Source organism: Parasteatoda tepidariorum, chromosome 2 (assembly GCF_043381705.1).
Source record: "Parasteatoda tepidariorum isolate YZ-2023 chromosome 2, CAS_Ptep_4.0, whole genome shotgun sequence".
NCBI classification, from domain to species: Eukaryota; Metazoa; Arthropoda; class Arachnida; order Araneae; family Theridiidae; genus Parasteatoda; species Parasteatoda tepidariorum.
In genome coordinates, this window is record NC_092205.1 from 89459436 (window position 1) to 89468430 (window position 8995).

Genomic DNA, 8995 nt, shown 5'->3' on the forward strand with positions numbered 1-8995 from the left:
TGATTGGGTCGGCTGTTCAACGACGGTTATAAAATAAAATAATCATAAATTTTAATTACATCAGAGTAGAGCAAAAATGTAATCGACTACATTTTTCAAATATAGTAATCAATTACTTGTAAACATGATTACAAATTTTGATTACAACTGTAATCGTGATTACAACACTCAATAACAGTAATCAATTACTTGTAATCATGATTACAAGCATTCATAATTTTGATTACAACTGTAATCGTAATTGCATAATCAATTACTGGCAATCACGATTACAACTGCAATCAAAATTTTTAGAAGTTGTAATCACGTATTTGATTACTGTATTTGTTTGTTGTAATCACGATTACAACTGTAATCAAAATTATGTTATTATTGTTGTATCGTTGTTTTAATTTTTAGTGAATACATTTGCCAGCTGAGTTAAATGATTGCGTTGTGTTTTCTAAATTTTAACTTTAAGTACTTGATACAACATAATTTTTTAGATTGTTAACCAGATTGGTAGCCATGATCGAAAAAATTCAACTTTAAATCAACATTAATTAATTAAAGGATAATCTGAACTTAAATAATTAAAACCTAGATGAATTAAAATAAAACACCAATATTTAACATATACGAAAAGTATTTATTGAAATTAGTAAAAAATCTAGGTTAAATAAAATGGGTACAATACGCTGACACATGGACTGTACATTTCAGTCCTAACAAACTTCAATATTAACATTATCAAAACTTAAAACATTTAATTAAATTAAGTTTAGGGACTCTGAAGGAAAAGAGAGAGAAAATTCGATAAAAAAAAACGGTTTAAAAAAATTACTTAAGCTTGGCCGGCCGGCCGGAAGCGCGACATCAGGACCTAAAAAATAGGGACACCCTCTAAGAGGATTATATAATTTCCCAACCATACCATTTTGTAATCATGATTACAAGTAATTGATTACTGTAATCGAAAAATGTAATCGATTACATTTATGCCCAACTCTGGTATGTTATAGGGACCCAAAAACATTTCTGTGCCCGGGGGCCATGAGTTGAGGAGTGAAATTATATTATTTTTTGGAATCGACATTTTAAAATAAACTGATATTTACTCGCCATTTCTTAATCAAGAGTTTCTTGATTGAGGCTTTAATTTGTCTACCCAAGTCAAAGTTTTTGATGGTTTTCTTTTGATGGACCAACATAATCTTGATGGTAACCATCAATCATTCCATCATAAACCATTCTATTTTTTGATGGTAACCAACATAAACAAACATCACCTCAATGTAGGAATTCGGATTGATTCATGATGGTCCAAGATAAGAAAGCAACTTGTTTTGATGGTTTGTTCATGATGAACCATCACGAATTAAAATCATAAATCAAATGTTGGAACGATCATGAACAACCATCATCCCAATGTAGGAATTCGGATTGATTTATGATGGTCTAGGATAAGAAAGCAACTTGTTTTGATGGTTTGTTCATGATGAACGATCACGAATTAAAATCATAAATCAAATATTGGAACGATCATGAACAACCATCATCCCAATGTAGGAATTCGGATTGATTTATGATGGTCTAGGATAAGAAAGCAACTTGTTTTGATGGTTTGTTCATGATGAACCATCACGAATTAAAATCATAGTTTGTATCTTAGAAATCAAATGTTGGAACGATCATGAACAACCATCATCCCAATGTAGGAATTCGGATTGATTTATGATGGTCTAATGTAAAAATTAAAAAAAATTGTTCTGATGGTATATTTCCTGAGAACCAACAAGAACCCCCACTAAACCATCATGGAAATGTATAGTTGGAACCATCACAGATCCTCATTGATTGTTGGTCCATGAGAGACAAACTTCTCTTGATGGTTAACCATCAGAGTATTAAAGTAGCATTTTCCATCATGGAATGATGGAAGTTTGTTGGCATATAAAAAACCATGAACACGTAATGGAAAATATTGGATGATTATGACCATCAAATGATGTTGTACCATCATGAATCACACTGAAACTAACATAAACCATGAAAATTTTTTGATGGGACCACCAAGACTTCCGACTTGGGTATACAAATATCTTTGCCATTGTGTAAAACAATTTTCCAGCAGTTTAAATAAATAATAAAAGTATTGATCATTATAATCATCGTCATTTTATCTTAATTTACATTTTTATAAAAAAATTTATCGATGCGCTGTTTTTACATCTCTTTGTAAATAGTATAGGCCCGCAATTTCTTCTACTTTCCATACTTTTTCCCTCTCCATTGCCATGGTTTCCGTAAATCTTGCTTTACAAAAAAAAAAAAAAGTACAAAAAAGCTTTACAAAGAAAAATGTACCGTCTAAAAATAACACATTTATTACAGAAACTATTCTTATACATGACATTTTAGAAGCCATCATGAAAATTAATTAAACAAGCATTCAAAATCACAAATAAATTTGAAAAACCATTGATAATAAATTCAGAATTCAAAAATAAATTTTACTACAATTTGTGATCACACTCTAGAAACCGAACAAGAACAATAAATTAACTAAAATATAGAAAGAACTAGATAACATAATAATATTCTATAGAACAAGTTTCAATAAATATAAACTTAGAAATATGTGACACCTATTCTCACTTTCTTTTTTCTTTCAACAATTAAAAAATGAAATGAAAAAGGTTTGACGAATTATTTCAACATCAAAAACATTCTAAATAAAATGATTTGGTTAACATACAATTTCAATAAAAATATAAATAGGAAAATAAAAATCAGAATGTACAAATATAAGGTCAATGTACCTGAATATACCGCGTTCCCTAATTCGGACAGTTACTTTAAATCCTAATTCAAGATTCATCCGTAAATGAGATAGAATAAGAATTTCGTGTGTCTTTAGCATATCCCGATTGGTTTCTCACATTTAAAACCTTTTTAAAACGGGCAATTTCGTAAAACTTAACTTTTTTTACATAAGTTTAAATAATGAAATTTTACATAGCAAATTACAAAATTTGAGCGAATTCGATCGAATAGTTCCAAAGAAAATACTTTTAAACAGTTGTAAGTTTGAAAGTCGATTTCGCTTAATTTTTTTTTTTTTTTTAATTTTGCATTTTAAAACTGCATTCTTTAAAATGGTGGGGGGGAAATCCCAAACCTTACAATTCAAAAGTTTTACGACTCTTATTAAATAAAATAATAAATATTCAATGAAAGTTATATTTTGCATGGAATAATCTTTGGATAAACGAATTTAATAATAGCGTGCAAATTTTTTTTTAATTCGCTTAAAAAGTTCTCGAGATATGTAAAAGAAAAATTAATATTAAGGGGTCTAAGTTATTCGGACAATATTTCTAAGATTGCGGCTATCCTCAATACTTTAGGGGTCAAAAATTTGAAACCGTCGAAAAGATAAGTTTATCCAAAAGAAAGTGCGTTTTTGTATCTCATTTCGTTATCTAAAATATTGTCTACTCTAATTAATTAGCATATTAGAAGCCACGCAAAATATTCTGAAATATTGAACTGTGCGAAAATGACTATCATTATGTCTGATGGAATTAAATAAGAGAAATAAATCAAATGCGATAGATAAAGAAAAATAACTAAGAATAAAAAACAATGTAAACTAAAAACAATGTAAATAAAAAGCAACTGCAGGGGAAAATCCCGGCTATTTTAGTTATTCCTTAAAATTAGTTTGCATTATTAGTTTTTAATTTATATAAAAAGAGCGAATATAACTATCTCTATGAATTAATACTAATTCTTTAAAAAATGTCATATATTTCCAGTGTGCAAAAAATATACTTTGAATGCTTTAAATCGTGTTTTTTTTTTCTGAACAATGTTTTAAAATGCCATAAATATCGTTCTCGGTGGGAAAAGTTATTTCTTACAAAATAGAAAGAATTCGAAACAAATGTCTGAAATTAAGTTAGATTCTTTGATCTAGTTTTCTTTATCGTTTTTTTTTTTTCCCCTTAATAAAATGTATGCCTGCATGTATGTACATGTTTACAAATTGTTTCGACAAAAAGTAAATAAATTTGCTTTCAATATATAGAAGGCAATCGAGAAAAGCGGCAAGGTATACCTGGAATGCCACAAATTCCGGGAATGCCAGAAATACCAAGAATGCCTCAAATCCCGGGAATTCCAGAATTACCAGGAATGCCTCAAGTACCAGGTATGCCGGAACTTCCGGGAATGCTCCAAATACCAGGAATGCCTCAAATACCAGGTTTGCCAGGAACTCCATCACAAAACAAGTCAAAAGAAGATAAACCACAAATTCCTGGTTCTCCAGAAATTCCTAAAATCCCGGGAATGCCAGAAATGCCACTAATTCCAGAACTACCGGGAATTCCCCAAATCCCAGGAATGCCACAAATCACCGGATTTCCAGGAACTCCCTTTATATTCCATAAAAAATCAAAAAATGGAAAAACGACAAATTCCAGGTATGCCAGAATTACCTAGAATGCCTCAAATTTCGGGAATGCCAGAATTACCCGGAATTACCGGGAATGCTACAAATACCCGGTTTCCCTGGCTCTCCCAGTAAAGCGTGATATGTTTACGAAACTGAGATACTTTCCAAGCATTAGCAGCATGTTTTTTGCTCTTCTTTTTATAAAAAAAAAATTTCTCAGATAAATTAACATCTATAATTATTAACGTATTTTAAATTAGTTCAACTTGTAATTTAAAATTTCTTGATTTATTTCCAGTCTAGAAAATAAACACATGTGTAAAAATAAAACTCATGGCTGTCAGTCATTGTGTCATAAATTTAATAAACATAAGCATTCTAAAAATCTGTGTTTTTGTACAAATTTAATGAGCGTCATTTTTCATTCGTTTAAATTGGATTTTTTTTCTGGAATTTGATTCTTAACACATTTTCGGAAAAAGTATTTCTCTCTTTTTCAAAACCTAAGTTTTCATAAGAAGCGACTTTATTGAGCCAAAAATTTTTTTTTCGTCTTCTTCAACACGTTGCATCAATATTTTTTTCTTAACCCTATGATTCCGACAATATCGTTGTATTTGTGGCTTTCAATACGGGACTTTTCAGAAAGGCNAGTAAAATATGATGTTAATTTTGGTAACTTTTCAATTACTTCTTTCTGATGTAGAGCTTTTTTCCTTTTTTCAGATCCACTAGGATATGACCGTTTCGACATTTTATATTATAATTCACTATTTAATTAATTTTATAACGAAAATATTCGCTAACACAAAACAGACAAAACGACGATTTAATCAAACAATACTATTTTTTTTATCAGAGCTCGAGCACAGTCAGTAACAAACTAACAACTACAAACAAAACAAACGCCACAACATCGCAGACAAATACTTGAAGGGAATTCCCGTTCGTCAAGTCAAACGACGATCGGGAATCGGGAATTCCCCTTTTTTGTCTTTGGTATTACGAATGACGTTCGAATAGGTTTCTTTAAGACATAAACCACACCGCATCAAATAATTCTTTTTTTAATTTAATAATTTTTTTTTAAATTGTATTCTTATACTTACATATAGGTATTTAAATTAACCTAAACATACTAATATCGGAAAAACTCATTTTTGAGAGAGAGTGGAGTATTATACCCTGTTTATTTATTAGTTTGATCTTTCTTTTTGACAGATGTCAAATCTGAAATCGATATAACTTTGCAACGACGAACAATATCTTCTTATTTTAATAATATTAAAAATTGATAATAATCATAAGAATAGACACACAACATAAAAGTACCTGTTAAGGACTCAAGCATTTTCCGAAAGTCTTAAGTGGTTTTTATTGCTTCGAGGTAAAATTTAAATAGAAAAACTGAAAACAATGGTTTCTTACCTACCCAATGTTTTTATGTCTAGTGCAATAAAATTGATTGACGAATGAATTTATTTATTTTGAATAGTTTAAAACATACATACAGCCACATATTTAGCCAACACATTTTTTACACCAATAGATATTTTCTGTTTCCCATCACTGACCCATCTGTCAAAAAGTTCAAGCTATGTTGTACAAGGTATAGCTATCCGCATGCGGCAAACTAAAGCTAATATAATAAGCGTAGGTATTGTAGTAAGTCATTATCATCAGATTTTTCAAAATTAATGTTTTTCGGTAATAATGTATCGGTTATCATTTGGTAATCTGGCAGGAACTAGGGGGCCCCATTCGATCGCGGGGCCCTGGGCACGTGCCCATAGTGCCCAGTGGGGAAGAGGGGCCTGATCTTAATTGCATAATCAATTACTGGCAATCACGATTACAACTGCAATCAAAATTTTTAAAAGTTGTAATCACGATTACAACTGTAATCAAAATTATGTTATTTTGTAATCATGATTACAAGTAATTGATTACTGCTCGAAAAATGCAATTGATTACATTTATGCCCAACTCTGGTATGTTATATGGACCCAAAAACATTTCTGTGCCCGGAGACCCTGAGTTGAGGAGTGAAATAATATTATTTTTTGGAATCGACATCTTAAAATAAACTGATATTTACTTACCATTTCATAATCAAGGGTTTCTTTATTGAGGTTTTCATTTGTCTACCCAAGTCAACATTCAACCTTTGATGGACCAACATAATCTTGATGGTAACCATCAATAATTCCATCATGAACCATACTATTTTTTGATGGTAACCAACATAAACAGCCATCACCTCAATGTAGGAATTCGGATTGATTTATGATGGTCCAAGATAAGAAAGCAACTTGTTTTGATGGTTTGTTCATGATGAACCATCAAGAATTAAAATCATAGTGTGTATCTAAGAAATCAAATGTTGGAACGATCATGAACAACCATCATCCCAATGTAGGAATTCGGACTGATTTATGATGGTCTAATATAAAAATTAAAAAAAATTGTTCTGATGGTATATTTCCTGAGAACCAACAAGAATTCCCACTAAACCATCATGGAAATGTATAGTTGGAACCATCACAGATCATCATGGATTGTTGGTCCATGAGAGACAAACTTCTCTTGATGGTTAACCATCATAGTATTAAAGTAGCATTTTCCATCATGGAATGATGGAAGTTTGTTGGCATATTAAAAACCATGAACACGTAATGGAAAATGTTGGACGATGATGACCATCAAATGATGTTGAACCATCATGAATCGCACTGAAACCAACATAAACCATCAAAATTTTTTGATGGGACCACCAAGAATTTTGACTTAAGTATTCAAATATCTTTGTCATTGTGTAAGACAATTTTCCAGCAGTTTAAATAGATAATAAAAGTGTTTATCACTAATCCTCGTCATTATATCTTAATTTACATTTTTGTAAAAAAAATTAATCGAAGCGCTGTTTTTACAGCTCTTCGTTAATAGCATAGGTACGCAATTTCCTCTACTTTCCATATTTTCCCCTCTCCATTACCATGGTTTCAGCAAATCCTGCTGTACATAAAAAAAAAGTACAAAAAAGCTTTACGAAGAAAAATGTACCGTCTAAAAATAACACATTTATTACAGAAACTATTCTAATACATGACATTTTAGAAGCCATGATGAAAATTAATTAAATAAGCATTCAAAATCACAAATTTGAAGAACCATTGATAATAAATTCAGAAATCAAAAATAAATTTTACTACAATTTGTAATCACACTCCAGAAACCGAACAAGAACAATAAATTAACTAAAATATAGAAAAAAAACTAGATAACATAATAATATTCTATAGAACAAGTTTCAATAGATAAAAACTTAGAAATACATGACACTTATTCTCACTTTCTTTTTTCTTTCGAGATTTAGAAAATAACACAAAAAAGGCTTGCCAAATTTTTTAGCTCAAAAACATTCTAAATATTCCATAAAAAATCAAGGAGTTCCATAAAAATAAAATCCATAAAATGGGAGTTCCATAAAAATTCATATTCCATAAAAAATCAAGAAAAATGGAAAAACGACAAATTCCAGGAATGCCAGAATTACCTGGAATGCCTCAAATTTCGGGAATGCCTCAAATTCCAGGGATGTCAGAATTACCAGGAATGCCGGAATTACCATGCCGCAAATACCCAGTTTCCCAGTAAAGCGTGATATGTTTACGAAACTGAGTGACTTTCCAAGCATAAGCAGAATGTTCTTTGTTCTTCTTTTAACAAACAAAAAAATATTTCTCAGACAAATAAACATCTACAATTATTAACGTATTCTAAATTAGTTCAACTTGTAATTTAAAATTTCTTGATTTATTTACAGTCTAGAAAATAAACATCTGTATAAAAATAAAACTCATGGCTGTCAACCATTGTGTTATAAATTTAATAAACATAAGCATTCTAAAAAAACTGTCTTCTTGTACAAATTTGATGAGCGTCATTTTTCATTCGTTTAAATTGGAATTTTTTTCTGGAATTTGATTCTCAACACATTTCCGGGAAAAACATTTTCTCTCTTTTTCAAAACCGAAGTTTTCATAATAAGCGACTTTTTTGAGCGAAAATTTTTTTTTCTTCTTCAACACGTTGCATCAAAATTCTTTTTTTAACCCTATGATTCCGACAATATCGTAGAATTTATGGCAGGGCTCGAAAAACAGCCCGTCCTCGACGGTCAAAAATTCTCCGCGGACAACGAATTTCTCGAATCCGACGTCCGCGCGGACGGCCATTTTCCCGTTAATGTTCGTGATACATTTTCAATTTTTGTTATCTTACAAGAGTCTTGTAAGTTACAAGACAGCAAAAAAAAATGACCCACAATACAGCAACATACTGCGCATATATTGATGTTTCCTCTGTCTGGGAGTACTGCAGCGGTTGAAAGGGGCTTTGCAGCAATAAACTTACAAAAAAACACAATACGTACTGGTCTTAAACAAGAAGCTTTAAAAGCAATTATGAACATCTACCTAAATGGAAAACCCCTTTCAGATTTCTGTTCAGAAACCTCTGTAAATCATTGGCTTGATTGTGGAACTGGCAAAC

The 8995-nt window shown here is 30.8% G+C and overlaps 1 pseudogene; it reads left to right on the forward strand.

Moving 5' to 3' along the window:
• The first annotated feature begins 1297 nt into the window (after positions 1 to 1297).
• LOC139424913 (uncharacterized) lies at positions 1298 to 4647 on the forward strand (annotated as a pseudogene).
• The last annotated feature ends 4348 nt before the right edge of the window (positions 4648 to 8995 follow it).